The following is a 19,679-nucleotide window of genomic DNA, read 5'->3' on the forward strand; positions in this document are numbered from 1 at the left end:
CAACCCCGTAGGCCGTGACTAGTGCCCGAGTTGGGCACCCAAACATATTCCTTAACCAGAATCGCATACAGATAGCTTATACATATACAAACATCGGACGCTGTGTCTCAAACTGTCGCAAACACAAACATATATATATCCGTGTTTCGGCAAGGCTATCATATGGCGCAACGTCCCAAAATATATATATACAAACGCAAGCCGACAAGGCTGCCACGGCGAATGGGACCGCCCACAATATATACCATACGAACACAACCCAAACAGAAATATTCACATCCCACATACATGTCTACAGACCTCTAAACAGAACAACAGAATCATATGACGGGACAGGGCCCCGCCGTACCCCTGAACAAATATATACATATGCAACGGAAGAGTATATATACCAAAATATAGGCTCCGAACAAAGGGAGCACTCCGAACGGCGGAGAATATGTGTCCTAGGTGGCGGATCACCGAAATGGACCTTCTCACACGGCATGAAACGCGACCCCGAAGAAAAAGGGGTCAATACGGGATATGTACTAAGTATGCAAAGCGAAATACGATAAACAAAATCATAATCGAAACGAGTACGTAAAGTAAGTGAAATATCCAAAATACCAAAACGTTTACTTTTAAAACACAAATCATGCATGGGGCTCAAGGAATATGGTCGCCGCCGTCGTTGGCGCCATAACACGGATAACACCGAAGGTTTCAAATCTCCGTAACCCGACATATCTCCATAACACCATAATCACAGCATAACACCAAAGTATATGGGGTCCCCGGCCCTCTAGCGAGGGGCTCGGTGAACTATAACACAGCATAACACCGGAATATAACATAGTGCGCACGACGACATAACCGGCCCGGGACTCGGCGAAAGATACAACAGAATGCACGAGCAGAGTCGTGAGTAACCATATGCATAAAAATCATTATTACAGACTCAATACATAAGTACATAATCAACACTCGGGGGTCGGGTGGTAGTTACACCCAATTCTGTCACAAAGTTGCTGGAACTATACAAAGGAAGTCGCGGGACCCACGGACGAGCATCAACCCGATCCGAGCCCGCCTATGGAAGACATAGTCATAATACGCTACAGAATCTCCTACGAGCATATCGAGGCGATCCGGTTCTGTCTACGAAAGTTACGGCCATTTTTAGACGTAGAATCCTTTAGAAACAAAATCTTTATGCAACATTTGAAATCCAATATTACCAAAGACATAGGAACCATAATACTGTTACATTAAGGAGGCCGACATTAAGAGGTAAATAAGAATCGTAGACATGCTCGGATCGCAAGAGTGGAGTTTCCTCGAGGCTCGTGTCATAGCCTATTTACAACTAAGACATGCCAAAAGAAAGAAGGGTTAGGCTTTACATACCTCGTCCGCTCTCAAACCTAATCCAAGCCTAAGTGTCGGACTCCCCAAGATCTACACAACATCATTAAATACCAACGTTAGCTATAGGCATTTAGGAGTTCATTTCCAAACTAGCACTTAATTCTACGGAAATTTGGGCAGCATTTCCCCTATAAATGCAACACCCCGAGAATTCAACTCGGCTAAATTCATCAACAACAATACCAACAACCAAACTAGCAACGTCAATAATCAATTCAAAACGCATTCTAGCGTTAGTAGCTTTTTTCTACATTATTCAACAACATTCATTATATTCAATTCAACCACTTATATTCAAACCAACATCAACGCTCATACGTTCAATTACTAATCCGGAACCATTCTGTCACGACCCAACCCCGTAGGCCGTGACTAGTGCCCGATCTGGGCACCCAAACATACCCATCAAACACTACCTCAAAACATAACGAACGCGATCAAATCTATAACAGAAGCCGGTAAGGCTATGTTTCCAATTTAGATAATTTCCAGAAAAATTTCGGCAGAGTTTCCTTTGTTTTATGGACTAACCAAAATAACCCTGCACACAGAAAATACCAACAAAGGCCACACAGGGCCAACAAAATATCATATACATAAGCGGACCGGCGCGCGCGAATGGAATCGCCCAACACACCAAATACAAACACAATCGTACGGAGGTAGGCACTGACCCACAAAGTATGTCCACGAGACCTCAGACGGACGAGACGAGTAATCATATGACGGGACGGGGCCGCCGTACCCAAATAGTCCAAATATACATAAGGGTAAACATGACGACGAAATATATACCAAAATGTATGCTCCGGATCAAAAGGAGCAATCCAATATAGCAGAGTGTGGCCTACGGTGGAGGATCACCAACGTACGTACTGCGGGCATGAAACGCAGCCCCCGAAGAAAGGGGGTCAGTACGAAAGAGGTACTGAGTATGTAAAGCATCGAGTACAGAAATCCAAATCACAGGCAAATAAGGATACGAGAGAGAAATATATCGAATCAGTATAACAAAAGCTGTATTATGACATATATACATAATGCAAATCAAAATCATGCACAACGCTCAGGAATGTGGTCACCACTCCGACGCTGGCGCCACAACACAGCATACTCCAGAAGGTTTCAAATCCCGTACAAACCCCAAACATATCGTATCACATATAACATATCGCGACATACCGCGTCAACAAAACAAATCATATCATCTGCCATATCACAAGATAACTCCGTATACGAACTTAGGCCCTATGGCGAGGTCTCGGAAACCGAAACACAACATACTTTCGAATTTAGCATACGGCGCACGATCACATAACCGGCCGGGAACCGTGAACGAAGTCATAATAAGGCACGGCGGAGTCGTGAGCAAACAATGCGGTTGTATATCAAAATAGCCTTTCAAAACTTGATTACTTCATAAGTCAATTTATTAACCAAAACGATCGGATAAACAATTGGTACGGAAGTTTATTCCAAAATAGTTCCAAAGTGGTACGTATGGTTCCAAAACATAACATAGTACTTCATAGGGTTCAAAACATTATTTCATAAGGAACAATTTCAAAATCGAAGATTCTTTATCGAAATTTATCCAAAAGAGATCCTGGTAGGACAAATAAGGCATCTCGGGGTCAGCGGGCCCACCTCGGGTCAAGTCGAGGTAGCAACCGTAATCTATGGGTGTTTGGAGTCTATAAGATCATATATGAAGATTTCAAAGTGAACTGATCACCTTTACATAGGTTTCGGACGTTTGATTGCTTTCTAGTCAAAATGGAGTCACTAGGCTTCAATTGAATTGAATGAATAGTAGCCATTTTATAAATTGGATTTCGAGGAGCAGAATTGCTCCCGGGGTTCCGATATCAACCTAGCATACTAAGACATGCCAAAGAAAGGAGTGGGGAGCTTTACATACCTTAGATACGTCTTACGCTCGCCCGAAACTCAAGTCCCGTTTCGCTCGAAGAAATGGTCAAAGTTACCAATTAGGAATCTTAAGGCTTAAGAGTTCATTTAACTTTGTTTTTTGTCCGCCGGAATTTCGTGACACTTCCCTATATATATAACATCCCCGAGAGTCATCTCGGCTCAAAATATTAACAACAACAACCCAACAACATCAATAATCATCATAGACTACATTATGGCACAAATGGTCTTCCTTCTACACAATTCAACAATTTTCATCCAAGCTCCACACTAGCCAACTAATATCAACATTTTCCATATTCATTAACTTATTCAATATTATTCAAACATATTCCAATAACGTTCCACACGATATTCATAACTTCAAGCATTCCGCCAATTTCCATATTCCATCCAACTCTTCCATAAACACAACAAAGCTTCCAAATCCCATTGTCTTTCTTCCAAACTCATCAACAACAATCATAATTCACATTTAGAATTTTATTTCTACAATTATATAAAAATCATACAAATTCACATAAATTTCTCATAATTGTACACAAGCAATCTCTATCCCAATTTAAGTCATTAAACCGTTATTTGCGACACAAAGGTCACAACAACACAACTAACAAGCCAAACAACCTTGAATTCATTCCACTTCCACTTCCACCTAGCTCACGGCCAAACACACCTCCCCCACACACACACGCCATGCACACACACACCATACTTACATAATTCTCGTCTAATTCTAATCATTATAACATATACACTTATTCCATAACATAAAACATGAAATTCATACCTTTTCTTAAATTTTCAACTCTCCACCAACGTGCTTCTTTCTCTTAGCTAATTATATTGCGTCGAAGAGCGTCTTGAGCTCACTACAAATATGAGAAGAACACGATTTTTTGGAGCAACACAAGGCTAGGAAATTTTTTTTTTCCTATGGGTTCGGCCGAAAGGGCTGTTGGATGATTGCTTGCTTTCTTTTTTTTTTTGGTTGTGTTTCTTGAAAATTCTAAGGCATGTCATGATATTTATCCAACTAAAGGTCATGTGAAAATCACATGACCATTTAATTAGAGGCTTGGGCCTAGCCTCTTGGCCGGCCACCCCTTGGTCTTGGGCCTCAATTTTTGTTCAATTTTTCTTGGCCCAATTCATTAAAATTCTCGTTTTGTAATTCCCGAAACAAATTTCCAAAATTCCAAATTCACCCTCGGCCTTCCCCGATGTCTCTACACCAATAATTTCACAAACGACATAAGCATATTAACTAAAATCAAATTGTTGCCTTGTAACATACAAGTCTTAAGTATTTCCATAATTTTCCACCATGCGAAAACACGGGACATAACACATTCAAACAATATTCAAGAACACTTTAACAATTCACACAACATTGCAAACAACCCAAACAATGTACCAACTCACCCGAAATTATCCCCAAACCCGAGAACCACAATCAACAACACATTCCTCACTTTCGAATTCATGATTTGCACCAACAATCCCCACTCTAACAATGTCATTCTCTTAAATATAAAAATTACATTAAATGCACATTAACCTCCAAATCAGCCCATAACAATTACAACATCAACTTGAATCATTAAACTCTCATCGCCAACATAGAATTCACAACGACAACAACTAAAACACTAAGTAACATTAATTCATTCCTTGTCACACAACATGACCTATATTCGGCCACCACCATACACACATATATTGATGATTCTCATCCATTTCAACACACTACAACAACCAACAAGCTAAATAGAATTAATCCATCACCCCTACACAACACACACTTACACGGCTTACAAGCCATACACACGGCTCACTTGAATCATGCATATTTCCATAAGTTCATTCATTTCTACATACTACAATATGCACACATCATTCATAACATATGAAAACAAGATTAAACCTTACCTTTTCTCTTTAACTTTACAACTTAGCTAGGGTTGTGAATGATGAAAACGAGCGGTTTGTTGACTCAAACGACAACTCCACGTTAACAAGGACCTTTCAATTAGTGGGTTTGCTAGAAGAACATAATTTTTTTATGGCTATTTTTGGACCTCAAATTTGCAAGCTTATGGCCGAATGGCCTTCTTCTTTTCTCCAAATTTTCTACAAGGTTCTAAGGATGAAGATGAAGGACATATTGACTTGGTCATCTTTTTACTAACACATATAAGGCATCCATGTGGCCATGGCCCACCCCCATGTTGCCGGCCACCTCCCTCTTAATTCATGAAATATTTTTTTTTCCAATATTCACTTTTAGCCCCAAATTTCTTTAATACTCCAAGCCAACAAAATCATATGCACTTATGCCTTAAAACAAGATCGTGGTTAAAATCTCGACTTCGTATCCCGGAATAGTCTTGTCCCTAACTTATCGTAGGTCACCCGGATTGTCCCGATAACAAAAAAATACGGGATATAACATTTAGCGTATCTAATGCTTTGGGTTTTTGTATCGGATTAACTATCTGCTTGCTCATATGACCAAGAAGGAACCCAGTTGTTATCATTTAGTGAAAATACTGTAAACAATGTTATTTTTTATGTGGAGTTCTAAATAATTGTGGTTGAGGCATTTCATTTGTTCTTCACACTGGAAAATACTACCAAATTATTTAATCAAAAGCGTTGCATGAGTTTGCAGAAGATACATTTAATTCAAGCTTCTCAAACAAATGTAGTACTGTATTTAACATGTGCGATGGAGATAATGTACTTTAAAAGGGAGAAGTTGGAATTTTACCATGGTAATATTTGTATTTCATTTTAAGAAACTTCTGCTCAATCAATCCCTTTCCTTTTTAGGATTTTAAAATTGGCGGAGCTTCATTTCAAAGGTGGACCAAACAATGAAAATGTCGCCAAATGCATATAGGGTTTTTTGTTGGAGTTGATTGGAAGGACGGCTGAAGAAGTTGTTAATTCTGATATGTGAGTTCATACTAAGAGGTAAGAACATTTCAAAAAAAAATTATAGAATTTTTGTTGTGATTAATTCAATTTATCATATCTTTGGTCATAATATGTCACTAATTGTGATTTCTATGTTTGTTATTTTAATTATTCTCCTTTTTTTTCCTGTCGTCAGCTTTTAATTCTGCAGCTTCTTTAAATTGGGATGTATATAATTATGCATTTCCTCCTCTTCCTCTTAGATTATATTCACTCTTATAATACTATTTCCCTTTTCATTGTCTCATTGTGCGATAGTGTGTGTTGATTTGTGGTGAGCTTCAACCTTTTTTTGGTTCCCTGTTTTGTGGATAATTCCTTTATGTCTTTTTCGGGTACATGCCGGTTCTTTGAACTCCTATTAAGAAAAATTGTGCTTATGCCTTTTTTTTTTGGCACAACTTAGAGATACAACAATTTGTTGTTCTATGGCTTTTCTATTAACTCTACGACACTTAACTACTCCTAACTTGCAATGCATGTGTCCTCTTAATACTCAAGTTTCATATAGCTAAATATCTTGCAGTGCAACTTTCTTACTTTGGCTAATATGTGTGAGCATAAAGAAAATGTAGATATGTGTCACGACCCAACCCCGTAGGCCGTGACTAGTGCCCGAGCTGGGCACCCATACGCACCCGTTAACCATAAACAGCGTACAAACAGATTATGCATATACAAAAGTCAGACACCAGATCATAGTTGGCATACCCAAATCGTATACAGACAGAAAAAGTAAAACGTCGCCCCAAATCTGTCACAAATACATATATACATATCGCTGTCACAACTCTCAGCAAATGATATCACATATAAGCCAGCCAGGCTATCAGAACACGGGGGGACGTCCAAAACACAAATTACACAGACATAACTGAATAGTGACTACCCACAACCCACACATATGTCTACAGACCTCTACGAGTAATAACAGAATCATATGACGGGACAGGGCCCCGTCGTACCCATAAACAGACATATACATATGCATCGGAAGAATGTGCCAAAACATAGGCTCCCGAGAATAAGGGAGCGCTCCAAGACAGTGCGAACAGAACCCTAAGCCGGTGAATCATCCAAACCGATATAAAGATCCGTACCGCGCGGCATGAAACGCGAGCCCCCGAAGAAGGGGGTCGTACGAAATATGTGCGAGTATGCAAAGCATGAGATCTAGTAAACGAGATCGTAATCGGAATAAGTAGTACGAAAAATAAATGCAAAATCCGAATACCAAAATACTTACTTATCAAAACACAAATCATGCACAGGGCTCTTAGAATATGGTCGCCCGCCCGTCAATGGCGCCATAACACATCATACTCCAGAAGATTTCATATCTCCGAAACTCGACATATCACATAACACATCAAATATACACGGTACCCGGCCCTATAGCGGAGGGGCTCGGCGAACCGGACACATCATACTCCGGAATATAACATAGTGCGCACGACAACATAACCGGCCCGGGACTCGGCGAAAGATATAACAACCACATGCACGAGCAGAGTCATGGGAGACTATATGCAGTTCAAATCACTTTTAAAACTCCATTGAATAGTCAAAACGAATCATTATTTAAAATAAAGAGAATAGTCAAATCAAGTTTTCCCCCGAATGCCACTCGGGAACATATCAAATAGAACTTTAGAAATCATGGTTACGTATCAAAATCGTATGCATAAAAATCCTCATTTCAAACTCGACAGATAAATAAGTAATCATACTTGGGGGTCGGAATCATAGCCACATTAAGTTCTTTCAAAGGTCGTCAGGACTATACAAAGAAAAGTCGCGGGACCTACGGACGAGCGTTCACCCAATCCGAGCCCGCCTATGAAAGACATGGTCATCATATGCTATAAAACCTCCTACAAACATATCGAGGCGATCCGGTTCTGTCTACGAAAGTTACGGCCCTTTTTCCGACGTAGAACTTTTTAAGAACAAAACTTTTTATGCAACATTTGAAAACCAATTATTCTAAAGGCATAAGGGCCATTATTCCATCGCATTACGATGTCAAAGATAAAATGAAAATGAGAATCGTAGGCATACTCGGATCGCAAGAATAGAATTTCCTCGAGGCTCGTATCATAGCCTATTTACAACTAAGGCATGCCAAAAGAAGGAAGGGTTAAGCTTTACATACCTCGTCCGCCTCTTAAGCTAATCCGAATTGAAATCTCATCTTCTCAAAATCTACATCGACGTCATTAGATACCAAACATTAGCCATAAGTACTTAGAAATCCAATTCTAAGCTAGCACTTTATTTACAGAAATTTGGGCAGCATTTCCCCTATAGATTCAACAACCCCGAGAATTCAACTCGGCCAAATCTTCAACAACAATCCCAATAACCATACCAACAACATCAACAATCAATTCAAAATGCATTCTAACGTCAATAACTCTTTTCTACATAATTCGACAACATTCCATTTACGTTCAAATTAACCACACACAATCAAGCCAATACCAATGCACATACATTCAAGTATCAATCCGAAACCATTCGAACAAGATTCAAGAATGCTTCAAACGATTCGCACAACATTCAAACGACTCAACCAACATACCCAAAATCCGAAACCTTCCAATTTCCATAGGAACATCAACAACACATTTCTTTCTTCCAAATTCATGAACTACACCAATAATCCGCATGTTAACAACATCGTTCTCATAAATTCAAGAAACTATATTAAAATCACATTAGCTTCCAAATCAGCCCGCAACAATTACAACATCAACTTGAATCATTAAACTCTCATTTTAATCATAAAATCCATAACGACGACAACCAAAATACTAAACCGAATTAATTCATTCTTAACCACACAAGGGTGGCCATATTCGGCCACCACCCCAACCTACCATTCATCTTAACACACTACAACAATTAAACATGCTAAATAAAATTAATCCATCACTCCTACATAACATAACATGCACACGGCCACAACACAACACACGGCCACAACATCAACACCACACTTTCATGAATTTCATTCATTTCCACGCTCTACAACACACATGAACCATCCATAACATATGAAAAGAGGATTAAAACTTACCCTTTTCCACTTTGTTCTTCAACTTGGCTAGGGTTGAGAATTGCATGAACAAAGGCTTTGCTTGCTCCAACAACCACTTTATGTTGATTAGGACCTTCCAATGAGTTGAAAACCTAGAAGAAATTATTTTTTTGAGCAATTTTTCTTGGCACCAAATTCGGCCAGCTTCAGCCGAATATGCCCCATTTTTTTCTCCATGTTTCTTCATATTTCTAGAGTTAAAAAGATGACTAATATGTGTGCTAGTCATCCATCCTCTATATATATATAAAAAGCCCCAACAAATATAATGTGCACACATGTACCACTCATAAATTTAACTAATCAAATTTGGCCAAGACTTGGGGAAGGGGGCCCACACCACTTATGCCACACGGCCATGGTGGCCATTTCATGAAAAATAATAACTTTCTATAATTCACTTTTAACCCCCAAATTTTTCTTATTCCAAATTTACCCTTAACACTCCATACCAATGAAAAGATGAATATGTAACTTGTGCATTAAAACAAAATCATGGTTAAAAGTCTCTACCTCATACCCCGGAATAGTCTTGCCTTTAACTTATCATGGTTAGCTCGGAATGTCCCGACGTGCGAAATACGGGATATTACAATATGGTAATTATTTTTCCTATATGATTTGATTATTAACGAATCGTAATTGAGAATATGGTTGTAAATTGAACAATTTTATCAAAATGCCAATAGTCTGCTCCCATTCCTTCTCTAAGTTATTGGTTTTTATTTAGTAGACTTGATTATTGGCTGGAGTTGTGTGTAATAATGTGCATTACTAGACTTATTAACGATTTTTGCTGATCCAGTGAAAGACGTAATACTCTAAATGACTTCTCAGAAGTAACAATTATGAAAATGAAATTGAGTTTATGCCTTCATACGTGTTTGTCTTTAATGTTGGAAAATATTAACTATTTGCTTCACTGTGCGAAGTTTCCGTCCATATTGGAAAATTAACAATGAGGGAGATATAGTATGATCCGTGTTTCCAGTATTACATAGGATGTTTAACTTGTGGTCTTTAGTTATGGGATTTTCTTATAGTTATTGTTGACTTTCATCAAATGCATATACACATCATGAAATGCAATTTATAAATATTCTATTCACATGACCTATGTAAGATCCTTAAGCTTTTTTTTTTATTATTACTTTTTTTGTTATGGAACTTATTTGTATACAACTGTAACGAAAATCACGTGAAAATCGAACAGTTTTTTGATCAATCTAATCTGATTTGGATGATATATCAACTGTTGAAGCTATTAAAGGAAGAAATCTGAAATTTGTTGTTCTTTGTTTTTAAACAAAATTCTATTTCCATGATATATGTTGTTATTTTCGATTACAGGCAAGCACAAGAAGGAAATTAAGAAGTTAAGCTGGACAACCATAAAGGTTTTGGATAGGTTTAATTGCATACACCAGGTAAATTCTCCTCAGCCATCCCATTCAACAAATAATTTCGTTGATTTTTAGGTAATATTATGCTCCTCTTTTCCTTCATATAATATAATGCTTTCTTCCATGGTAACTATGTCTTATCTATATTCTGATCTTGAGTGTCACAATAAAGAATTTTCTTTAATTTTTAATGAGTTTGATTGATTGACAATGTGATCAAGATTCTGAGAATTTCAACACTCAACTTCTTTGGGATTGCAGCAGATAATTGTAACTCTTGAGTACAGGAAATATTGTTGTAGGGTCAAGACAATAGAGACCTGTCGCTTTACATAGCCAGTTTCTGGAGAACTGAATACATAGTTAACGGAAGTTTCTCTAGCTATAACAAAATAAGAAATATTTCAGATGATAATTTTACAACTTGAAAGGGTATCATAAAAGAAATTTCTTTACATCGGACATCTCAAAGTTATTAAATTTTTCAATTTGTTCTCTAACAAAAGATATCTTCAAGTCCAAACATCATTGATAGATAGTTTATGAAACACAATCAAGATAGCAAACTAAGTCAAGAAATCAATAAATCTAGTACTGGCTTCCTTCTTTTAAGGAAGTTGGATCACTTAACCAAATCAGTCATTAAACAGAAGGCTATCTTATTCTATTCTCTATTTTAGTAAATAAACAAAACACAGGAAATAATGGAATTTTGCATAAAATTATTTCTGTTGAATGTAATTGAAAAGAAAATGACACATTATAGAACCTAGTAATCTTACAAATATTATAAGACATTCTTCTACAAATATTACACTATGCACTAACCTAGGCAGCAGGCATAATTACAGGTAAAGCATGCAGCTTATTTTGACACAGAGTAACCTTTATAGCACGCTGCATCTTTAAATGATGTATCGTCAAGGGCCGCAAATACTTTTTTCTTCATAAGACATGTCTTTTATTTATAGGAAAAATTTAAGGCAGGTTCATTTTAGAGTTCACAACAAAATTACTGTCAAATTTGTATAAATCAAAACATTCATAATTTGGGTAAATAACGATGAGATATGTACTGCAAGCATATGACATAAGGCAGCGAAATGGTTGAAAATTCAAAATTCGGACCGAGTCAATAAAATGATACATTCTTTTTAAAAGAATATATAAAAGGACCACTAATTATACTAACGCAATATCTCAACTTTCAAATATATTGACAAGTAATGAAAAATGGCAGTCCTTTCTTCATGAAGTGTAGATCTATAAATGTGTTACTGTAGAGAAGTCGAAGCCTATACTCTTCTACATATCAGGCAGTCTGAAATTAGTTAATAAAATTAAAAAAAAAATGCAAATGAATGGAATTATAAGATGATATGTTACTATTTGAATGTGAATATGATAAAGGCGATTTTTGAAAGAGTCTTCATTTTATGTGTTTGGATGAGAATATACATATTTCTTTCCTTCTATTTGGAAACTGGATGCAATATGTTAAAGTTTGGTCTGATTTAATTATAAAGCTTTATTCTTCTTGTCATTTGAAAACTTAGCAGCTTTTAGGATTTGAGTGGAAATTACATGAATTTAATGGTTCTACTTTATTTATTTAAAACTTTTTGTGTTAGAGGACCCTTAATATTTTAAAAGGAACTTGAATAATGTGTGATTGACCACTTAAAAGGACGACATTCTGTTAAGTCCAAAAGAATCCAGCTACAGTTTTTGTGGCACTGTAAAGCTGTATTCCATCCCCAAATGACAAGAACCTTACTTTTGGTTTGTTTTGCCCACCTAGGAGATTTCCACTACTTCCAAGGAGATAGTAGATGTGGGAATATACATATCAATATGATAGTTATTAGAAAGGAAAGAAAAAAACAACAGGACATGTACGGTTAAATTAGTGTTATAGTAATATTTTCTGTTTCATTTTATTCATGAGCATATTCACTATATTTAATTGTCCGCTGTTCCTACTGTCAGTAGGTGACTGCTTCATTGTGATGAATGCATATGCCAAGTTTGGAAGATAGGGTAGACTTAGTGGAGATCGTTGGAGTTCTATGTTAGGAGCCATATCTGTTCTTTAAGCAAGCACTATTTGTCTCCCTGCTATCTTAGGTGTTGTGGTATGTTTTCCTTTTCATACAATCTGAAATTATATCTACTTAAAGTTTTTGGTGCCTGTCACGCGAACTTCAGAATTTTAGGCTGAGGGTGTAGTAACATTTTTGGTCCTATTATTCTCCAGGTGGACATTAATGAAAAATGTTATTTCTCCAGTTGTTGGTGTGATGCAAGCAGTGTCAGCTTCCATATGCTCTTCGATGCCACATAACATTATAAAAAAGAATGGCACCAAGTGCACTGCATAAAGATCAGAGTAAGCTTTTCCCTTTGTCGCCGTGATTAAGATTCTAATGTTATTAGATTCTGTTGCTATTGCAGGTGGTTGTTTAAACTGAAAAGCTGAATAACGTGATTTTGGTTGCAGAGCTGGGATGCCTTGGGTGGCAGTGCAATGACTACAGATTAAGAATTCTTCAAGCTAAAAAGCAACAACTTACTGCTCTACTACTTTGAACATGGAAGAACAATAACGGCTTGCGGTGGATAAAGTTGGTCGCCAAACTCAGAGACGGGAGCGCTTTGCTGCAAGCTCTCATATTGACAAATGTCTATGTTGTGCACTCTATATGTAACCGAAGAAAATTGTAAGAAAGTAGTATATTGTTCAGTTCATGGAATTCTAACGACTATACATGTAATAGGAAACTTATGCTATTTCTATGCCATTATATTTAATGCATAATCATTTTATAAGAATTAATGTTTGTAGTTTGTTGGGTACACTTAGCTAGAGAGAAAAGGTTCTCAATTCTGACATTTGCTACAACATTAACCATTTGTGCTCATATAGCTGCTGCTAGCGTCAATCGTCTATGTATGTAAGCTTATTTCTTTTTAATTCTTTACAACCACTGAATAATTTAAAATGTTGGAGCACGGGCCATTCCCATCTAGTTATAAATATAAGAAAAATGACTTCACCAATGAAAATATGTAAGTTCCACAAGTGGCATTATCTATTGATGGTCACTTCCTCTTCCAACACACTCCAAGCCCAACCCCATAACCTGTAACCCAACCATACTGTTTGACTAGATTAGATACAAATATTTTTGGACAATGTTTTCAACTTGTGTACCAAACACACAAAAAAAAATGAGTAAGAAAATTACTTATTTTTTCGTGGAAAACATTCTTCTTCATTCCTAACACTTATTCAAATCTCAATCATTAATTTTGTTCCTTTTTAAGTCTGAATCTTAATTATTCAACTAGTGAATTTGTCCGCGCTTCGCGCGCTACATTAATAAATTTAGAATTATATTTTTATAAATCAAGTTAAGATAGAGAGATTATCTTTTATTTACTTAAAGTTGAAGACTTCTTTTCCCCTATTAACAAATGGTACAACAAAAGAAATAGATTCTTTACAATAAGTGTAACGACCCGTTAGGTCGTTTTGATTGTTTTGCTATCTTACCTATTTTACCCCTGTGGACCCTCCCCCTAGCTTCTCTAGAGTGTATTTGACTTATGGGGATGGGTGGCGCAACTTCCGAGGCATTCAGATGTTTTTGGAGTGAGAAAATAGAGTTTTTGAGAATTCTTAAGTGTTGGGTTGACCAAAGCCAACATCGGGGGTAAATGAGACTTGTTAGGGGGATTTCGTCGATTTCATTAGGTCCAGAATGTCGATTATAGCTTGGTAGAGTAGTTGGTTCGGTTCTCGAGGGACTCAGGGGCATTTTGGTCTTTTGGTTAGAAAGTTGGTTTTTTGACGTTCGGGGTTGACCAGGTCAAGATGACCTCTTTTCAAAATTCTGAGGGTGCGGATGAGTTCGTAGCATGTTTTTAGAATGGTTTGCATACCTGATTTATATCCGGGAGGTTCCGGATGAGTCTTGGGATTTCGAGGCGAATGAGTGAAACACCATATTTTTGCTAGTGTCTGATGTGTAGTCGCTTCTGCGGTGTTTGGTCCGCATCTGCGAACTTGGGGGAGTTAATGAGGTTCCGCAGATATGAGGAAAAGGGCGCAGGTGCGAGGCCGCATTTGTGAGATCGCTGGGCAGAAATAGATATTTAATTCTAACTTCGAACCTTAGGCTTTTCATTCACATATTTGGAGTTTGAGAGCTTAGCTAAGGGGGATTTTGGAGAGTTTAGCAAGGATCATCAAGTGGGTAAGTTTCTAATCTTCATCCTATGATTATATCATTGATTATTAAGGAATCTAAGGGTATGAATCATGATTTAAGATAGAATTGGGGGTTTATGAACCCTAAGCTATAAATAAGGATTTTTCTTCCAATGATCAAGAAATTGATGTGGGATTGAGTTGATTTTTGGTATCTAGATTCTATAGATCATGGGTAGACCAATTTTAGACTAAATTTCCCATTTTGCCCTCTTTACTCGGAATCCTATTTTGGGCATCGTTTTGGGTCAGAGTTTATTCTATGTCAATATGGGTACCGATAGACTCGTGTTCTAATTTATAGTCCATATTTGACCAGATTGGGACCATTCAGAGGCCGTACGAAAGGGAAAGCCGATTTTGTGATTCAGACTTCTAATTCCAATTCCAGGCAAGTTCAGACTTTGTACCTTATATAGAGCGTTGTGGTTGGTCTAAATGAACTTAATTAAGAGGGATAATTGGATCATTAAGGGGGTCCCGATACTCGTGAGGTGACGAGCACTTGTATTGGGTACTGGTGTCATGATGCGGTTAATTGTGTACTTAAATTGTATAGTCGGTCTGAATGCCATGCTTTGGGCACTAGCTGGTAGATAGTATGATCCTGTGGTTCTGTGATTGGGTCTGAAGCCCGTACTTTCTGTCTTTGATTATATGCCTATCTTATTTGATATGTGTGTATATGGTAAAAATCGGTGTAAAGTGCCACGAGAGGTCAGAGTAAAATATAAACCTCGACATATGTGACGTTGGATTTAGTTCGGTGGTTCGGATGAATTAATGTTCGAGGAGTTGTTTGCCCATTAAACCGAAGACACTAGAAGCCGAAGTGACACCGGAGACCGAAGAGACGCCAGTCAACGCACGCGAGGAATCCGTTACGGGCCGAATTTCTCGCCGCCCGTTACACGGACAGTTGTGGATGCGCCATCTTTAGTTAGGGTTTTATTGGGCTTTTAGGATTTAAGGAGAGGCCCATTCTTGTAACTATAAAAAGGGTGAAACCCTCATATTTTAGCACTTTGATTTTTTACTCTTAACACACATTTAATCTGTAACATCTCTCATAAGAAAGCTCAAGCTCTCTTCTAATTGGCTCGGGTTCGCAGTTCTAAGCTCGGGGCCAGACCAGTTTTCCAGTAGAAATAATACAGACTATTACTTTCTTTATTTGCCATGTTCAATTGATTGTTATTGCTTGCTTCATTACGTTAACTACTAATCAAACCACGTATCCTTTAAACCGTGTATAAATTCAATTGTTACCTTTTTAGAGGTTAACGGTTTGGCGCCCATCGTGGGGCTAAGGATAATAGTGGTGATTAGTTTACAACCCTACTCTCACTTGTTCTCTTGAAGTTTGCGATTTCAGGTTAACCTTAAAATGTCAAACAGCAGCCAATCAATTCACTTGAACAATAATGGTGAACCAGGTCACCACGGCGAAAACAACAACAACGGGGTACCGGTCAACGAGTTTCCCCAAGATCCAAATGGCGTTCCCGCCATTGATCTAAATGTTGTCAATTCGAATGACGTTGTCAACCTGAATATCGATGGCATTCAACCTGATGATATGTTCAACAGCAATAACCCCGTGATTTCATCGCGGGCTTCTGTACGAAAGACATCGGGTGATACGGGAGAAGAAATTTATGGGAGAAGAAATTAACTTACGCTTAATTTTTGATATGTTGCAGGAACAACGGGCGGCTATAGCTCAACTCCAAAAGAAGAACAGCGGCACAAGTGCAAAAGGATCGAGCCAAATCGGCTTAGCAGGAATGATCAAGTCGCTGACTACGGTAATGGATCGGGCTCTAATGGGTCGTCCGAAGTCCTGAAAATGCTTGAAGCACTGGCCAAACGGATTGACACCAATGAGAAAAAGGTGGAAACTTATAATTCACGAGTTGACCAGATCCTTGGGGCCCCATCGATCTTAAGAGGGCCGCATTCCAAACTATACCGTCAAAGGTGTTACCCTCCGAGTGCGGCCCGAAGTTGATTCCGAAGAGGTTTAAGATGCCGAACATTCCTAAGTATGACGGAACGACGGATCGACAAGAACACGTGACCTCCTATACTTGTGCCATAAATGGCAACGATCTCGAAGAGGACAAGATCGAGTCGGTCTTTGCTAAAGAAGTGTGGCGAGACATTGTCCAAATGGGCAATGACATGGTATTCTATGCTTTCCGAACATTCTATTAACTCATTTGAAATGTTTGCAGATACTTTTATAAAGGCTCATGCTGGAGCTCGGAATGTTCAAGCAAGGAAGGCTGATATATTCAGGATCGCCTAAAAGGATAATGAATTACTACGAGAGTTCGTATCGAGATTCCAAAAGGAATGGATGCTTTTGCCCCCGGTTCCAGAGGAATGGGCAGCGCAAGCTTTCACCAAGGGGCTAAACCCTCAGAGTTTCCCCGCCTCGTTTAAACTGAAGGAGAACTTGTTAGAGTGCGAAGCGGTGATATGGGCCGACGTCCACAACATGTATGAGTCCAAAATTCGGGTGGTAGATGATCAGCTTGAACTCCTACTAGGTTCGGCAACCCGAACCAGAAATGCAGATAGACCAAAAAGGGGTGGTCGAAACAGCAGCAAAGCCATCAAAGGATAGGTACCTGCCGTATGGTCAGTCGGAAAGGTCCAACTTTAGGGCGGACAGAGGAAGAAGCGGCCACAATCATCACTTAGTCCAGAATAATAGGCGAAATGATCAAAGTTTGGGTAGCCGAGGTTTGCAATTTTGGAGCGATATCGGTGGGTCGTCTAGCAGTGGTGAGAGTTCGAGGTTGTTCGAGTACAATTTTAATGTTGATCTTTGCGGGTCTCGTTTTAGATATTGGTCATATTAAGGACACGAGATGGCCAAGGCCACTTTGGTCTGATCCTGCTCAAAGAGATCCGAATATGGTGTGTGAGTACCATGGTACTCATGGTCATCGGACTGAGAACTGTCGGTAACTAAGGGATGAAGTAGCCCGACTGTTGAAGAACGGACACTTGTGTGAATTCCTGAGTGTCCGGGCAAAAGGAAATTACAAAAACAGGGAAGCAAATAAACAGGTTGAACCGGTGGAACCTCAACATGTGATCAATATGATTATCGGCGGGGCAGAAATTCCCGAAGGTTCGATGATGAAGGGGACAAAGGTCTCGATCACACGGGAAAAAAGAACCAGGGATTACGCACCGGAGGGTGTCATTTCCTTCAGTGATGAAGATACGGAGGGCATCATTCAATCCCACAATGATGATTTGGTAATTTGTGTCTTCATTAATAAATCTCAGGTTAAACATATTTTGATTGATCCAAGTAGTTCGGCTAATATTATCCATTAGAAAGTGGTAGAGCGGTGGCCGTTGGACCAAATTGTCTTGGCGGCTCGAGGTTCTCGCCCCCGGGTTCAACATGGCAAGCCAAACTACGAAGGGGGAAATCACTCTGCCAGTGAATATCGCCAGGATGGTTTGGTAAATGAAGTTTTACGTCATTGAGGGAGAAATGAGATATAATGCATTGCTTGGCAGACCATGGGTCCATGACATGAGGGCAGTACCTTCGACATTACACCAAATGTTGAAGTTTCCAACCCGGAGGGTAATACGATTCATAAAGGGCTTCGGCCGGCGGCGAGGATATATTTGCAGTTAAAGAAGCAGCTCCGATACCGAAGGCACTACCCTCAAAGACCGTAAAAGAGCTAGCCGAAGGCAAAGATGCTAAATAGCAATCACATGACTCGAGCCCAGGTAGCCCGAAGATAGAGGAAGGTACGACAAACTACGAGGAAGATGACTTCGGTATTCCTAGGTCGTTCGTGCTGCTGGATGATTCTGTCACGACCCAACCCCGTAGGCCGTGACTAGTGCCCGAGTTGGGCACCCAAACACACTTATCAAATCCGAATCACACACAGTTGGCTTACGCGTATACAAAAATCAAGCTGTCTCGAAACACGTCTCGAACTCGGGCCATATATATCGGAAGCCGACAAGGCTATCAAATGGCGCGTGGGCCCCGAACATATAACATACAAACTCATCCGTACGGGATAGGCACACAACCCATATATACGTCTACGGACTCTCGCCGGACTAACGAGAATCATATGACGGGACGGGGGCCCGCCGTACCCCAGAACACACACACACGCATATGCGACGAACGAAATATATGCAGAGATGTAGGCTCGGGATAAAGGAGCACTTAACACATTGAGGATAGGTGTCCTAAAGCGGCGGATCCAGGCTCGGGCGTACGTACTGCGGGCATGAAACGCGACCCGAAGAAAGGGGGTCGGTACGGAATATGTGCGAGTATGCAAGCGAGAAAATACGTTAAACAAATCGAGTCGCGCTCGAAACGAAGTACGAAAGTAAGTACATTTCCAAAATGCCAAATGTTTATTTTCAAAATACAAAGCATGCGTGGGGCAAGGAAGCCATGGTCGCCCGCCCGTGATGGGGCCTAACAGGCTAACACCGAAGGTTTTAAATCTCCCCGGGATCCCGTACCGTCATAACCCCGACGTAACCCCAACACGGCGTAACCCCG

The 19,679-nt window shown here is 39.2% G+C and overlaps 1 long non-coding RNA gene across 1 annotated transcript; it reads left to right on the top strand.

The window, feature by feature from the left end:
• The first annotated feature begins 5,802 nt into the window (after nucleotides 1-5,802).
• LOC132044513 (uncharacterized) lies at nucleotides 5,803-13,630 on the top strand. The gene is made up of 4 exons (XR_009412205.1): nucleotides 5,803-6,324; nucleotides 10,781-10,908; nucleotides 13,091-13,222; nucleotides 13,334-13,630. It is a non-coding gene; the product is annotated as an uncharacterized LOC132044513 (long non-coding RNA).
• Nucleotides 13,631-19,679: the final 6,049 nt, after the last annotated feature.

Source organism: Lycium ferocissimum, unplaced genomic scaffold (genome assembly GCF_029784015.1).
Source record: "Lycium ferocissimum isolate CSIRO_LF1 unplaced genomic scaffold, AGI_CSIRO_Lferr_CH_V1 ctg4691, whole genome shotgun sequence".
Taxonomy (NCBI): domain Eukaryota; kingdom Viridiplantae; phylum Streptophyta; class Magnoliopsida; order Solanales; family Solanaceae; genus Lycium; species Lycium ferocissimum.